At 37.4% G+C, this 17,404-nt stretch overlaps 1 protein-coding gene across 2 annotated transcripts in view; it reads left to right on the forward strand.

The window, feature by feature from the left end:
* Window positions 1-12,718: 12,718 nt before the first annotated feature.
* Window positions 12,719-17,404, forward strand: part of NT1 (Neurotrophin 1) — a 51,806-nt gene continuing 47,120 nt past the window's right edge. The window contains exon 1 of one of the 2 annotated variants that reach the window (XM_065226513.1): window positions 12,719-12,735. The gene's annotated coding sequence lies outside the window, so the exon portion shown is untranslated. Of the gene's footprint in view, window positions 12,892-17,404 lie in introns of both variants that reach the window. The other variant, XM_065226512.1, reaches the window with a different exon arrangement.

Genomic DNA, 17,404 nt, shown 5'->3' on the forward strand with positions numbered 1-17,404 from the left:
AATGTATTTGATATATTAAACCTGTTTATTTCGCTTCATGAGAGTCACACTCAGCGATTTTACCCACACGCACTCACTCACTCACTCACTTTCTCACTCACTCACTCACTCACTCACTCACTCACTCACTCACTCACTCACTCACTCACTCAGCGATCAGCAAATCGCTGATTGTGACTCAGAAAGCAAAATTTACAGGTTTTATGTTTCAAATGCATACTTTGTAACCTCTTCTTGTAAGTTACAAGTAAAACATGCCATCATACCATTTTTTGGTTTTATTATTCCGAAAAACATTTGCAACCTTGCGTCGTACCATTTGACCTTATGTTTTTTTTCCAAATGGGTAACCTTAAATCCGGCTAATTTCAAACGCCTTTTCAGCGGCCGACATGATATGCAAAGGATTCAGATCCTAAACAGCCCACCATGGACTCGTAATTCTGATATCAAACATCTGGCTGGTCTTGAGACACAGGAAGATTGGAGAACGATCTTCATTGACAAGTTTAGAGATTGCTATAGGGAATCGTTTGGTAAAGTTATTTAAAATAGTTAGCTAGGTTATAAAATTTACAAATTTGAATCATTTAAACATGCCTTTTTTGTAGGCTTAGTGTTTACCCGTAAGATTTAATGTATTGATTCGCATCTACGTTGCCACCGGCAGGTGACATATGTTCTTTCACTACCTTTCTCTCTGCATAATGATAAACCAATTCTTCACAGTTGCGCCAAAATGGAGCATAGATTCGTCCGCCTTGATCCAAATGAAAAGCGATCGGTCGTCTAAAATCTAGTAAATTGCTTACATCTCAACAGCATACGCATCCAGTGCCAGTGTTTTGACGAGACAGTACATTAGGAAAGATGATTTTTTTGGCTTCCAATAATGGCATTGACCAACATACCGACTAAATTGGAGGTAATGAGCAAACCTACTACTTATTATATGTAATCGTGTGATCAACACCGAGAGGTACTACTGCTGATCCTGGCTTCGACAACAGCTGAAAGTGAAAGTATATTTTGTTTCTGTACTTTTGATTTGGTCGAATGTTATGTTGCAAAAGTTGTTTTTATGGTATCGAAGTGTAATTTATTCTCAATGAAAGCATTGCATCAAATTTTTATAATTACAGCCACTTGAAAACACTTAGAGATGATGATGTAACAGTTGAGAAATATTCAAATAATATACTTTTATAAATAAATTATAATCGTACATGCAAAAAATCCAAACACATTAATTTTTTGAGTAAAATTTTTCAAAATTTCATTGAATCAAGCTAAGAGTGTAAACAATCACAGTAGGCATTGGTTGTCAAGAAAAGTTCATTTGTTTACATCATGGCTTCACCGGAGCAAGCACACTCGAAACGAAAATCCCGGTCTATCCACTCCTGGCAGTTTTCGATCAAATATCCAAAAAGTTCCTTGTCTGACAAGCAATCTGCAGTTGTGGGCTGAAAAGCGAAACATTCGTTACTTCTGGGACCATGAACTAGCAAATTTACAAGGAGGAGTGCCTACGGAAGAGGCTACTGCCTTTTCTGGAGCAGCATGAGGTGGATTGCCTATTCTGGCCGGACTTGGCAAGCTGCCACTACTCAAATTCCACCAAACAGTGGTACAGCGAAAATGACGTCACAGTGCACAGAGGGCAAACATTGACAAAACCGTGACTAAATTGAATATCTTGGCTGCCAAACGGTTTCATTCAACATATTATACATATTCTAAGAGGAAATATTCTGCTGAATCGATTGGTGGTGGTCTCATTGGCCGGAGACTTAGTACTATCAATTTCCAGTAATATATGTTAAGTAAAGTGTAAAATTACGTTGATATATAGTGGCATTTCCTGGCCCTCTATCTCGGTATGCAAAAGTCTCCGGCCAATGAGACCACCATCGATTCAACAGTATTTTTCCTTTAAGAATATGTATAACATGTTGACTGAAACCGTTCGGCAGCCGAGATATTCAATTAAGTCGCGGTTTTGTAAATTTTTGCCCAGTGTGCAGTGGTTCCCAAGGAGATGAATCCGGCCAATAATCCGAAACTAAGGCGAATTGAGGAATACTGGTCAATTGTGAAGCTCATACTGAAGAAAAAGAGTGAAACTGCAATTGGATTTCAAGCGGAAATTGAATTTGACAGCCAAATAAGTAGCAACAGGTAGCTCGTGCCAAAGATGATTGGTCGTGTACGAAAAAAAATACGAACAATGGCATACACACTTGGAAATACCTAATCTTACACGTGACGGAATCCATCTTTGACATAAACGATGATACGTAAACAAACATGTCATGTAAAATTAAGTGCTCCGAAACTGAAAAGTTTGATAGAACCTACGTTTGATTGAGCTGAATTTCAATTTTTCTAAGTGTGCATGATAAGAAGGAAGACTGAAACAATGGTCTTAAAATAAGCATAATAACTACTTATGTATAGCTGTTACATTGATATATGAAAAATAAAACGCATTTTTAAACCCCAACAAGATTCTCGTGTCAGGATTTGCGTGTTCAACCTTTACTTTCTGTGTGTTGCAATGCAATTGATAAGTACCGTAAAACCATAGAGGTAACTCTAAGACCACTGGGTCCCGAAGAAAATCATTATTATTTTTGGCTCACTCAGTACCAGAACAACGGTCCCAAGCAGTCCCAAGCTATTTCACACACCCCTGATGTTATCTGTCAAACTTTCATAGCGAATCAAAACAAACATAGTGTAGTAATATAATTTCAACTAGAATAGGGTACGTTAATCGTTTGCTTGGGACCAATAGGCTACTAAAGTGGTGAGCCAATTTAAAATCGTTAGTTTCGTATTGATTGTTGGTAAAACGGAGTATCTTTGATAATGCGGATAACTTTGATAGTATAATATAAAGATTAAAATTAGTCGCTGTAATTTTTCCAAATTAGAAACATTAGTTCCATATTTTAGCTTAGGGTATTTCCGTTCATATCGTATGTAGTTTTTATATAGTATGTGTTACATATATTACAAATATATTAAAAAACAATTTTCGTGTTTTTCGCCTTTTTGAAAAAAAGCACTCAAATTATCACTTATGAAATGTATTTCCGATACAGCCATCACAAATTCAATGTTGTATTCTTATTGCTTATGAAGCTTTCTGATTATATACTCATTCAATGTTTCATATTTAAAAACCTAAATTGTTTATGTTTTATTCATTTTTTTTTCAACATTCATCGAGCATTATCAAAGTAACCCCAAATGAAAATACTGAAGTTCGGTCACAAAACTAAAAAAAATAGTGCAAATGCTTTAATTTTCATTCAACATATTATCAATGAATTAACTCTTGGATCCTCAGTACTTGTTTTAAAAATATAAAATTTGAAAAACCTTCAATGCAGTAAAACATATTTAGAATATACTTTCAAAAACTATCAATGCTACCCCGTTTTACGGTACCTATTCCTATTATATTCCATGACATTTTTTACATATTTTGGAACTGAAATGGAAACTATACTCAAACTCTACACATGCCAAAACTAAAAACGGTAACTGATCGTTTTAAATCCAGTTTCATTCGAATCCGTTGAGAACTGACGAAATGGTGGCATTTTCATTGGTTTTGATCGAAAAGAACCAGGCACGCAAGTAGGTATTGATTATTACACTATACAGAGCCTTCTCATTTTGGCAACACGTGTTTTTTTGGTTGCTCTACTTTCTATAAAATCTTTCGAGTTTTAAAAGAAAAATTACTAGAAGGCTCTTTAGGCATCAGAGAAAGCATTGGTACAAAGGTGTAGAAAAAAAAACAACTGAAATAACTGGATAATTATTTTATTCGGACTCTTTTGAATCGTGGTCAAGCTTTTTCTTAAAATCTGCGAGTTATTTCTATTAGCGTGTCTTGCACATGTCACGCAACAGTGTTTATGTCGTACCTTAACCGTCACTGTGTTGCATAAATGACAGGCGCATTTGAGTTGATGCACTGCCGATGAGACTAACTCAGAAAGAGCTGATGTACGTTGTATGAGCAATTTCTAAAAATGTAGGTTACTCAGCGCTGAGTATGCTACGTTTCATGAAATTTCTCATACATCTGAGTAAAAGTGACACCCTATCTCTCTGAGTTAGTCTACTGGCCGATGAAAACCACTCATTAAATGATAAAATTTAATCATTTTCCAATACTAATTTGCCAATGAGATTAACTCAAAATTGAGTAAGTTATAACTCAAAATCGCAAAAACATAGGCTGAGTAAAGTTTTCCTCACTTATCCTCAAAAATATACTCGAATATGGGAAAATCAACGAAAATTTTACTCAGTCCTAAACTATATACGGCCGATTAAACCAATTCATATTTGAGTATCGTTAACTCAAATTCGCAAAAACGTAGGTTATTCATAGACTGCACGCTAACTCCAAAGTACCCATTAATGAGTAAAATTTTACTCATTTTCAAGAAAAGTGGCTTAACTCATGAAGTGAGTAAAACCGGTTTTACTCATTAATGAGTATTAAACAGATACGTCAAAAATGGGTATTTTGTACCCTTGTTGCTTTTTCCGAAATGTATGAAAAGTACCCATTTTATTGAATTGCTTTTTGCTTCATGGGAATACCTGTCATCAAACCGATGTATTCCTTTAAGAAATCAAATCATATAAAACAAATTCATACTCTATATTGGACATAATTATTAGCACAAGTAATCACACAAATAATCAATAGCATCCACTGGGCATCGGTCTACGAGGTTTGCTGCTCATTCAGATGGTTCGGACCCTTCTGTAAACTTCATTTCTTCCTCTTTGAAAATCATCGCTAACCTGAAACGGAACACGTATTTGGAACAAATACAATTTTCATCATAATTGCACATACAATTTTTACCTCGTAACAATCGATATCAGATCATGTCCAGGAATGCTGTGCTGTTCTTCAGATTTTTTATGGAAAGTGACGGAAACAATAAAACTAGCAGCCGCAGCATTGTTGTTAAGTTAACATATTCACGTCAATCAACATCGGACGGCTCGGTTGGAACACTATTTCATACTCCGTCGTATCGTCACGTAATCGATGCACGTGAAATTCAAGAATGTTCATAACATTTGGTTGTTAAAAATGATAAAACACTCTGCACTTCCAGTTCACCAAAGATGTCTTGACAATAATTGAATGTACATTTTTACCCATTTTAATTGCAGTAGATATGTTCAAAAATGGGGAAAAAGTACCCGCTTTCCGGTTTTCGAAAATACCCATTTTTTGACATTTTTGAATAACTTCAAAAAATGAGTACAAGGTACTCATTTAGTGGGTACTTTTCAGTTAGCGTGTGAGTAAAAAATTTCCTCGATCTTCCAGGAAAAAATATTCCAAATATGAGGAAAATCGAAAAAGGTTTCACTCAGTTTAGTAATATACTTCTAGACTGAGTAAAATTTTCGTCGATTTTCCTCACATACGAGTTGATTTTTACGGAAAAGTGAGGACGATATTACTCAGTCGAGTGACCTATGTTTTTTCGATTTTGTGTCAAAAACCACTCTATTTTGAATTGATCTCACCCGTCATGTACTAATAGACTGAGTGATACCTCTCTCGATTTTCCTCATATTCGTAAAGTGTTTCGAGTAAAATCGAATCAAATATGAATGAGTTGGTTTCATTGACCAGTTATGGCACTATCCTTTATACGCAATATGATGATGCTAAAACTGAAGTAAATTTTAAACAGTGCAATAACTGGTGCACTTCCTCTACTATGATCATTTTGCGTTGGGTAATTTTGGTACGTACACAGAGATGTGGTTACAGTTAGTTTTTGTAGTGCATGTAAAAATGGATTAACATTAACAAATTAAAATACTTATACCCTTGCTCTAAAAAACTGCTGCTCAATTTAAGTTTGAAATGGTAGATGTTCCGTGCTGCATCCATTCAAACTGTCAGCGTCATCTGCAAAATTTACATACGTATCGAAATCGAAAATTTCGCATAACATTTTCTCACACGGTACCCGGATTATCAGCATCCAATTATTTCAATCAACCATTAGTTTCTCCCTAGCTCCAGGCTGCAGCGAAACCTGCAGCAAGCCTCAGTCTGGGGACTTTGCCGGCTTTTCTCCCGAGAGCAAAACACATTAACTATGTCAATGACCGCGGAATGGACTGAGTTGAAAAGCAAATGGCACTTCAAATTGCTTCCCGCAAGAGACCATTTCTCTCACCTCTCCTTCCTATGTAGGTGACTCGGTCTGTCACTTTTCCTTGAATTGAACCCGTGTGTACCGATCAGGTTTTACCTTTACCTCGTCGCTCTCGGAGTCGTAGGAAGGTGATTTCTCTTCTACGGAATACAGTCGGAGGCTCAGTAGCAGGGTGTGGAATTTGTTGTTTTGATGCTTCGCACAAATGTTGACGGAAATCATCTGCTTGTCGTTCGGGATGATACCAATTAGTGCTGCACCGTTGCTGTGCAGTGGGAAGTTCATTTATGGGCACACGGTTGTCTTCGTCGCAAGGTGAAGAGAAATTTAGCTCGGTTGAAAACCCACGTAAATCATGGACCACTGCTTTACCGGCATGGTGAACCACTAAGTCAAATCACAATAGAGAGAAAGAGAAGAAGATAAAAGGGTGTTGGGAGGGGGGTAGAACCGGTCTGAGCCGTAACCTTGACTCATATCATTGAGACAGCTGAGTTGATGGGTGGTTGTTTTCACTTTTGTAAATGTTCCTTCTTTAGCAATGGAAGAAATTAGCAGGAAATTAACGAAAACACTGTTCAAATGTAGCTTATGAAATAATTCCCATCACATTAAGATGTTTGTTTTAACGGATTTATTTTTGGAAAACAATATTGTTTCTTTTAAAAATTAATTCTTATACACTTATCTTTCCTTCATCATTAATTTGAAATAGGGTAATGCATTGTTTTCATGTAATTGGAAAAAATATCAGGCTTTGAAATGCCACTGGATTTCCATTACAGTAGGGATGAAGATGAAGAATTTCGATAAGCCAAGAGTGTTTCATCCAAAACGCTAAAATGTGAAAGATGTTTTTATCGCTTTGAACAAGATAAAACTCGACCGATTATATGACCATCCTGCTATGGCGGAGGCATACGAACTATTGAAGACGATACATTTATTCCACTACCAGCGGCACCTGTTGGTGTAGTACGGATGGTAGGTTAGACTGATGCCGAAATTAAATTTCCGCTCCACTTTGCTCAAACGGTTTCCAATCGGGTTCTAATTGACCTCCCAAAATTTGAGCTCCTTTGGTAAGAAACTGACTTGGCACAATCCATTTGAAGTTTGTATGGAAATTACTATGGGAAATCAAAACTGTTTGTTCATTGTCTTCTAGTTATTTTTCATATTGCACTGTTTATAATTTCTATGGCTATTCTTATGGGAAATTTTCTCAGCTACAACTATGCAAAAGATCGTTTTCAGCCAATCGTCAATTTTAATTGTTTAATATATTGATAATCTTATGGCACGATTAAGAAGCTGTTTTATGGGCAACACTGTATGCTGCAGTGTAACATAGTAGCCATGATTTGTGTGCTCTATTCTATGCGCCAGATACAACAATGTTGCCTTCTGAACAGTTGATTTTTTTTATGATCTTGCTTTCGAAACAATATCATGATCCCAGCGGTTCTAGACCATACAAAAATTTCAAGTCTCTAAACTAAGAAATTTATAATGTGACTTTTGATATCATGGGGTTTTGAAAAACAACTTAAACTGTATTAAATTGAGATACCGGATTTGGAGTGGAAATGAGCGAATAAATTAAAAATTATTGGCTTCCACAAGGCCAACCAAATTTAATTAACATATATTCAATTGAAGGTTTGATATTTGTTCGGAAATGAATAATTTCTTGTTGCGATAGTGTTATTAAAAAAGTAGAATCCTTAAGAATCAATAATTGACTCTGATACAAAATACAAAATTAGGAATTGATCGTGTTTTGTTGTTTTTGATATCATCCACATCCAGAGGGCCAGTCACTTTCGAATGTATGGAAATGCATGAAAATTTTCAGTTTTTATTCATTATCGTCTTTATGGGCAATTTTAGATGCACAAAAATTGCACGAGTACATTACTATGGTGATAAGGTAAACACACGTTTATGTGTTTCCTTATGTGAAAGCATGTTTAGTCACAAATCGTGGATTTTCTGATATTCTCCATACTGCTAAAATGATTTTCCTACCACTGGAGGGGCGACATCTCTCGGATCTTCAGTATAGCTACTACTCAAATCATATAATTAATTACCACAACTTTTATAAATGGTGGCTATTGATGGATGGATGACGAGTTAAATAATTCACTTAGTAATTAAACCATAAAGTTTAAATTTACCATATAAGTATAGTACCAAAACTGTAGATTCACGTCTTAAACTTTAATCAGTAAGGTTTCATTTATTTCATGATTTCTGTTATTTCTATCACTCGAACCCTGTCTGGAATTTTTCAGAAAAACGTCTGGAAAATCGAGGAATATCAGGGAATTCATTTTTCATCATATTAGATTCAATCAGAGATCAAAATTCTCGCTCAGCAGCAGGATAGGCAAAGACACACTCAAGTTGATTTTCGCTGAGAATCGACAATATTTTCATCTCTCATTCCTGAACGAATATTCGTTTTCCTTTCCTTTCCTTTTCTATTCCAAGAAAATATCGCTCTCTCAAAATCGGTGAAAACTCTTTTTCATCTCCCATTGGACACCGACAATATTCGGTAGTGTGTTTCTGGAGTGCAGCAAATGAGCGTTTGAGCCCAATGGAGTGTAAACAGGTCAATATGAATTTATCGGCTCTTTTATCTCTATTTTATGGCCCAGACCTGATTGTTCCATATTAATTGCTTCTTTTGTTCTCCTGCTGTTTATGCCGGAGTTTAACGTCACACTCAGTAAACCATTTAAATAGCGGGAGAACATTGATAAAATATCACATAGGAGAAATGGATGTAATGTCGGCCTAAAAGCCCCTAATTTAAGCCCATACATAATTTCAGCAAATCGACTAAATTTTCAAAAACGGTCAAAAAATATCCATTAGTACCGTCCCAATGACGCGTTCATCTAGATAAAATTAATAAATAGCAGATGTTTAACGGTGGGCCCAATCTTAGATCCATTGGCCAACATAAGAACCATTTCCCCTAGTCCATTTTACGAAATGACAAAAGCCAGCTTTCCTGGCAAAATTGGTTGATATTGATGTTGCTGCTCACAATCGTTAGGTGACTGTCAAAGTTCTGTCTTACATTCAAAACTCAGCTGATTAGAAACTTCTCATAAAATGCTGGTTTGAGCCAACTAAGGTCCAAAACACGAGAAAAAGAAGGAGTCGCTGTTTTCTTTCGTAAGCAATATTTATTTTGATGAGCAATATCCCAAATTATACAACTATTCCACAAATGGTTTGTATGGTACTCGGAGCATCTAGAACCACACTACCGTTCATACTGGCGATATCGATGAGACAACGAAACCCTACCCCAAAGCTCCTCCCCTTTTCCTATCCTTCGATAATGTACCCCTCTAACCTCAGGTAAGCCGCGAGCGAGTATTCGGCCCAAATGAATTATCGGCTCCGTAAAACTAACGCGATTGAACCTTACACATAAATGAACTAGTTAAAAAAAACTGGTAATAAGTTTTGGGTGGATGTTGGAGATTCGGCTGCTGTAGTGAATGTTGATACATCGAGTGGTGGAAGGTTGGCGTGCTGTGCTGGTGATGAAGTGTTGCTTCGGAGTGGGATCTGATTTTCTGATTGGTTGGGGTGGATCGTGAAGTGGATGCATGTCAACATTATGTTGATTAACGTAGCTTGATAGTTGTTTTGGCGTAGGTATCTGAAGAAAATTGTTTTCTGCTGGTTTAGGGTTTGGGCTGTTTTCAATTTTATGACGCGATTGATGAAGTTTTGAGCTTCATTCATTTTCATTGCCGTTGACTATTGGCTTGCTATACTAACAGGAAACCAAAATATGTAAAATCAAACACAACAACGACTTAACTATGGACAATAATGACAGACAATATAAGTCAATCAAACAATATTTTTTTAAAACAACTAATTAACTATGTACAATACAGATTTTCTCTTGAAAAAGCCACAACCCATGGCCGAAACGTCGGGCGGATTACATCGTAGTCGTTAGAGTAAATATTTAAGACTGAGAAAGCCGTTGAACTAAGCGATCGTGTTATAATTGAACAATCAAGCTAAGTGATTGCTATTGATGAATCATATACATATATGAAAGTTAAGGGAGAGTCCATAAGAGCAACCGATTGAAGCGATTTGGATAGGGAGAGTAGCATTGACATCTCCTTGTCGCTAACATTTCGTGGATAAAGGGCGGGCTCTTCTTCACACTCATGGGGCATCGTTCAGAACGAGGGTTCGTTCTACTGCCAATTAAATAATCTTGATTTCAGGAAGGAGACCCTACTGTGGGTTTCGCGTATGTGTCTTTGCTTATGGGTCCACTCCTCCGTTTTCAGCCGTTCATACAGCGACAAGCTGCATATGATTTTGTCAGTGGGACTTGATCAAGTCGTTCTGCTAGGATAGCCCATTGCCTTGCTACATGAGTGGTAGTCTCAATAATCAACTAATTTGATTTTTTGGACTGTGTTGCCGTGCTTTAGCTACATTTTACTATAGTTGATGGGTATTTTGAGAATTTTAGATCATTTTGCATTATATATCAGCCTTACTTGTGCATCTATGTCAACTGTCCTCATAATTTCATAAATGACAGGTCTGTGGAGTCGGAGTTGGAGTCGGTACATTTTTTGCCAAAGTACGCGACGCCATTGTTAAAAGAGATCCATATAACTTGAAAGTTTTATCTAGATGATTTCGATCGAAGTTGTCGTTGATTTCGTTATGATCAATTCAATTCTTAGTTCTTTCTAGGCTTATTTCTTATACAATTGTGGCTAACATGTTTTCATACGTTTGGCGATTCATGATGTTCAATGACCCAATTTCTTTGATATAAAAACAATGATTCACTCTATAAAATTGAAATCATATATATGTAAATTATTATTGCATTTAGTTTGAAATGGAGTTGGAGTTGGCTATTTTTAATCAAAGGAGATGGAGTCGATTGATTTAATCCCAACTTCACAGGTCATGAGGTCGATAAAATCAAGTACATTTTTTATACTTAAGAAAGGCGATCGAATGCCTCGAAAGAACAAAACGTCCACTGTGATAGTGCTCCTGTTAGCACAGTTAGCTTTATACAGTTGTGAGAGGTACTTTACAGACTCCGATATAAGGTTTTTATTTAACTTCCTTGACCATTCATTCATTGGCACGGTAAGCCAGTGCAATGAATTTCTACCACCGAAATAGGCGATCTGATTAGTATGTTGGTTTAAAAGACACGCCTTCTCTAGGCTGATTGAACATAGTGGTCGAACTGCTGCATATCTCAGTATTTAAGTCCCTACTTTTTCGGAACTAGGTCCATTTTCGGAACTAGGTCCATGTTGTTATGCTTAATGATAATATCGTCATTTTAATAAAGAATAAATTAATAAACATAGCTTTACTACTGGAATCTTGAACAACAGCAAACTTCATCTTATTCCAAAAGAGAAAACAACACATGATGTATAAACTGCCGACTAACGATTCACTTGCTCCTCGCGCAATTCCTTATCAGCGACTTACCTGACAGCACTCGCTCTAGGTCATGGACGATACTGCTCAAGTTGTTTTGATCTTCAACTTCACATCTAAAGTTGTCTACTTACGCCGCACGTACGCCCTAGCCCTAGCTTCCACTTCCCAACTGAGTTTCCTCATAAGTGGGCAGCAATCCGTTAGTCACTCACTCTCCACCGTACATATTTCCTCAATTCGTATGCGCGTTGCTCTCTCACAGCGGATGCTTTCTCCCGCTCACCCGGTGTAAGTAGGTATCTATGCATGGTAAGGGAGATGGGGGTAAAATGTACATGTTAAGGAAAATCTCCGTTTAATCCACAAAGTGTTTCGATATTCAATTGCAATCTAAATATTGTGTTAGGCTACTGGCAACATTTCTAAAAAGCTTAAAAATTCGCTAATAAAGCCTTAAAAAATATATTGGCAAGATATTACAATCGTGATGAATGTGGGCAAAACCTGTAAAAAGAAAGGGTGAAGGATTCGTAATTTCCATTTAATCACACTACCTTAATTGCTTATCGTTGACAGTTATGAGTATTTCGTCTACAATGTGCTTGAGTGCCGACTCTAGTATTATACAAGACACCAGTGCATCATTCAAATCGTTAATTTTGGTAGTGTTCAGAGATACCAGCTGTTTCAAGAAATATCTTTCCTTGCATTTTTGGTTTTCTGTCGTAATTGTTTTTCAATATTATACATTTCAAATGACTTTCATTAAACAGACTTTTACCTTCATTCACATAGTACATTTAAAGTTCAACGTATTACAGCAATTTTTCGCCATCATCTAAAACTAGCAACTGATTTTTCCCGCTATGGGCGTTTCACCCCAATTTCCCCATACATAGCAAGATCTCCTTGTGAAGCAAAAACGACACGCACCTTCCGACGATCAAGGGGGATCCCGCGGCCCCAGCCGAGCGCCAAAACGGATCAACCGTCAGTCATTGACGAGACACGAACCGATTCGCAGGTGAAACGCTTACCGCTCTGAGCTGAACCGCGAACCTGTGCCCCGGACGCATCGAACTGTTTTTTTTTCTGTACGTTGCTCGTTGTTTGCTTTCGTGGAACAATACGGGAGATTTGAACGCGTGTATAAGCGAGGAAATTTGGCGAGAGTAACAAGGTGCTACATTTTCCCTTATGGGGTTTGGAGAAAAAAGTGTAATCATTTAATGACCGTTGATTTGGGCTGCTTGATTTGTGGAATTGTGCGGAAGAAAGTGACCGTGAAACACTTCTTTCCCGTCCGTCCCAACGAGGAACGTGGCGGTGTGAAAGAAGATTTCAAATAACTTAAAAGCAACTGTTCGGGAAAGATGTCCTCCAAAAGAAAGCTGTCATAATTTATTTTTTCGAGGTGTTTTGGTTTGGAGGTGATGAGCGTGGGATTTTCTTTTGTAATTGAGGTACTATAGGACACAAAGACGAAACACAAAACTGTGCCAAAGTGAAGCCTCCTTGGTTGTGTGAATGATCCAACAACAACGGTGGAGAAAATGTGTCAATTGGTGTGAGCTTGGAGAAATGAGTGAGTGGTACGATGATTTCGAGCTGAGTTGCGTAGATTGTTGGTAGATTATACAAAAAAAAAAAAAAAACAGAGCTGCAGTGCTACGATTTGTGTCGGTACAAAACGGTGGTGTGTGCTATTTGTTGCTGGAAAAAATTCGATGAATGAATATCGATTGGGATCGCACGAGCTGGCTGATTGGAAGAGGAGTAACAATCGTATGAATTAATATTGTTGGTTTATATCGACTCGGCACTGTTTGCGGCTTCACCATTACCGTTGTGTTGTGTGTTGCTTTCTTCTGTGCACAGAAAAGCTTCGATGCGGGCGTTGTTTGGATAAATTCATGTTTTAAAGAAAGGAAACCTACAGAGAAGGTACACATTGGATTTGATTTCCAATGATAACTAAAACAGCTTGTAGTGATGAATTAGATTGATGATGTGGTAAACATGGCTTGGAATTTAAACTAAAGAAAATGGTGAAAGTACTGATAAAAATTTGGTTTACAAAAATCAATCATCATCAAAATACAATCAGCTCTGTCAAAAGATTAACATTGCGGGTCGTGCACAAATTATGAGTCATTATTAGACTCCCCTCCCTCTTGTAAGATACTGTAAGATTAAAGTTACCCCTCCCACCTCTATATATTTTGTAAGATCTCAGAATCTAAAAAAAAAAATCGATAAATATTGAATTTTGAACATTTTTGTGAAAACTTACCACTTTTTCATATAGGGGAAATGTTGGATTCGGCAATACCTTAACCTATTATCGTCAGGGGGTAAACAAAGTCTTAGAGCACTCAAATTTGGCCAATAGTTGCTCTGAAACTCAATGCATCCACATGCAAGAATTGAGTTCTCAAGGACGTTGTTTACCCCCCTGGCGATAATAGGTTAAAGTTTTGCCGAAGTCAACTTTTCCCCTACTTAATCATCTATTCAGGTTTTTTTGGCATAAAGCGGTAAAGATCGAATAATTTTCTGCTATCCATTATATCTTGTGTATGCAATTACCCTTTACATAATCTGTGATGATCCCTTGCAAAACAGAGCAAGTCGTATCTAGTCTACCAAGAGCAAAACTGCTTTGGAGTATGAATATAGCCCAAAACGAGCAGGATGGGGAGAATGCTTCCCCCCTCAATACTGTAATCTATGTTAGCAGAATCTTAAAAAAAAGTATTATTTATTAAGTTAGTCTCATATTTTTTAGAGTAGCAGGATCATATGATCATGATTGTTTGAAAGCTGGGATGAATAAATGAGAGATAAATTTACTCTTTTAATTGTTTTATATACCTTGAACTTTGAAAAAATCCTATTCAGATACAATTTTTTGAGATCTCGAAGTACGAAAATTTTGCAAGATTCTGGGTCATATATATTTATATTTTTACTGGATACTGGAACAAAGGTTGGTACCTATTCAAGATATTCGAAAAATATGCGAAATCAGATCGTTGAATTTTTTAGAAAATTTTGATAATTTCTAATGAATTTTGAGAAGAATTCAAACAAATTTCGTTAAGGTTTTAAATTGTAGAAATTAGCAAAGTTTGAAACACTTTTTGAATATCAAGGTATGATGTATGTTGAAGATCGATGCTAGGGATGTTATCAAAGTCAGAATCCTTCATGATTTTAGATGCTCTTTGATTGCAACTATCTTTTAATCAGCTGTTACTAGTTGCTCTTCATCAAAGATGTTGGCTGGCAACTCAACAATGTGGACTGTTTCAGACACGAAATCTTCAAGCGGACCTACAACCAACTGGTGTGAACCGAGAAAGTAGTTTCCAAAGGCGTTTGGCTTTTTAGCAGGTGCTTAAAGATGATTACCATCTTCTAGTTGATTGAAGTTATCTTTAAGCACCTGCTAAAAAGACAAACGACTTTGGAAACCACCCCCACCAAAGGGAGGGAGTATGTTTGGGAATTTCTTAAGCAGCATGAAATTTAAAAAGGCTAATATGGGCTTTCCCAAGTTTCTAAGGCTGAGAAGTTCCGGTTCAGCAAAACTTCGATCGCATTTTTTTTTATTTGAATTAGTTTTCCACACGGGCAGTCCACTGATATTGCCTTTGGTTGATCAGGGTTAAAAGCTGGTCATGACGAGAGGAGCAACACAATAGTTGGATAAAGAAGAATTGCATTATGACACACCATCGACTAGAAATGCTCTAGCAACGTGTGGCGTTAGGTAGTGATGAAAAGTCGCTAGAACTATTCCACAGTCGCAGTCAGTTTATGAGCAAAAGAAGGACGCACATTTTTTGCCTGTAGACTTGGAGACATACTTCAAGTCTCCGCGTACATCGTACGAGTTAGGCAAAAGGTGTGCGTTTGACTTTATACTGTCGCATTAATGGCCCTTCGCTCATTTTCAACTTCTATTCAATTTTCATACCGTACTCTAACGGAGCTATCCACCTACCCTCTTCTAAAGATCATTCTCTAGCTAATAAATTATCACACTAAAGCTTCATGTTAGCATTTCCAAGCAACTCTGAAAATCGCAAACTTCGCGTATGAAGTAACATAAAAACACATCATAATCGAAGGACTTACGGATAACTTCCTGGACTTCTTCGACGACTGTAACGATGCAACTCCACACCATTTCCAGCGGCTCTGATCCAGTCATATTCGGATTGGCAAGCACGAAGGTGTACTAATAAGTTCAATATGAGATCCAGAATTCCTTCCAAAGAGTAAAGGGATATTCCATGGGTCGAAGCGTTTGCTTATGTACGGTGCAAACCTGTAGACAGTGGCAGCATCTTGGTCTAGACGATTCTGAGTAGAGTCTGCAGTTGTTGATCTCGCTGGATAGATGTAGATCGGGAACGGTGGAAGTACTAGTATCATTTGATGTGTTGGTGGGAAGTGCGCCTGCGTTCTCGTTGGGACCCGGTGTCTTCCTTTTTGATTTCTTATGGAGGTTTGCCGTCGGGTTTTTTTTTTTAAATGAGATCCCCCGTTTGGGGATTGCTTGAACCATGAAACCTTAGTTGGCGAATTTTGGTCATATTGTCGTCGTCAGTATAGTTGCCACAGTGAGCTTTCATATTGCTGTTCTTGGTGCCATGGCAATTTGTTTACAGTGCGACATCCCGACGCTTCGGGTGGTAACAATGTACGAATTGTCTGAATGGCAGCAAAGCTGGTGGATACCCTTTCGAAGTGAATCAGGTACAAGGTCCTACACACTTATTTTTTTCTACCGAGCTCGGCTGTGCAAATCTCGGCAAAAAAAGTTTCACTGAGATCTCAGCAAACATTTCATTTGTTTGCTGAGATTCAGCTAAGCATTATCCGAGACTCAGCAATCAAACGTCACTGTTGCTGAGATCTCAGTGAAACTTTTTTTTGCCGAGATTTGCACAGCCGAGCTCGGTAGAAAAAACTAAGCGTGTAGCTTCAGTGTTTGGAAAAATTCAAAAACTCAAATCGTATGCGTGAGATTATTCGCCTATGAGTTTTGCCTTGCAAAATTCAGCGGCGCAAAATCAAAGGTGAGTTTTTCGGTTCAAAAACGGATTCTCTTATATTTTGCATTGTTGTTAGTGTTATGTTTGCATTATTTGTTGGAAAACTAGCATTTATATGCATGCCATCAATTGATGTTTGACCGGATTTTATGAGTTTTAAGATGGAATGAATTTTTGGCGTTGTGAGTGTGAGTGCGTGAAAATTCATGAGAAGCGTGAGATTTGTTTGCAAAATCGCTCGTGAGTTTATTCACTCAGAAGTGTTCAATGAATGAGATTTGCTTATACCACGTGAGATTTGATTATACCACGTGACCACGTTGATCGGCTTGAGTTCAATCGTCTCAACTCCGCATTGATCTCCGTGGATTGGAGTATCGATTGACCACGAATGTCCACCAAGAATGGCTGGCTTCCTGAGATATTGTGGGTATGACATTCGAACTTGTTTACTTCACAGAATCCCAAACTTCTCTGTAGTAATGTGGTGTTTACATCTGTGTATAATGTAAACAGGGCATCAGCGTCTACCAGCATGAGATTTCAGGAGCAACTTAAATTCGTGCCAGTACACTAGCGCTAGTAAATCCGCACAGATGTAAACACCCCATAAGCCAATGTGGAGCA

This window comes from Ochlerotatus camptorhynchus, unplaced genomic scaffold, assembly GCF_037179485.1.
Source record: "Ochlerotatus camptorhynchus isolate MF236.1 unplaced genomic scaffold, CSIRO-AGI_Acam_v1.1 ptg000253l, whole genome shotgun sequence".
NCBI classification, from domain to species: Eukaryota; Metazoa; Arthropoda; class Insecta; order Diptera; family Culicidae; genus Ochlerotatus; species Ochlerotatus camptorhynchus.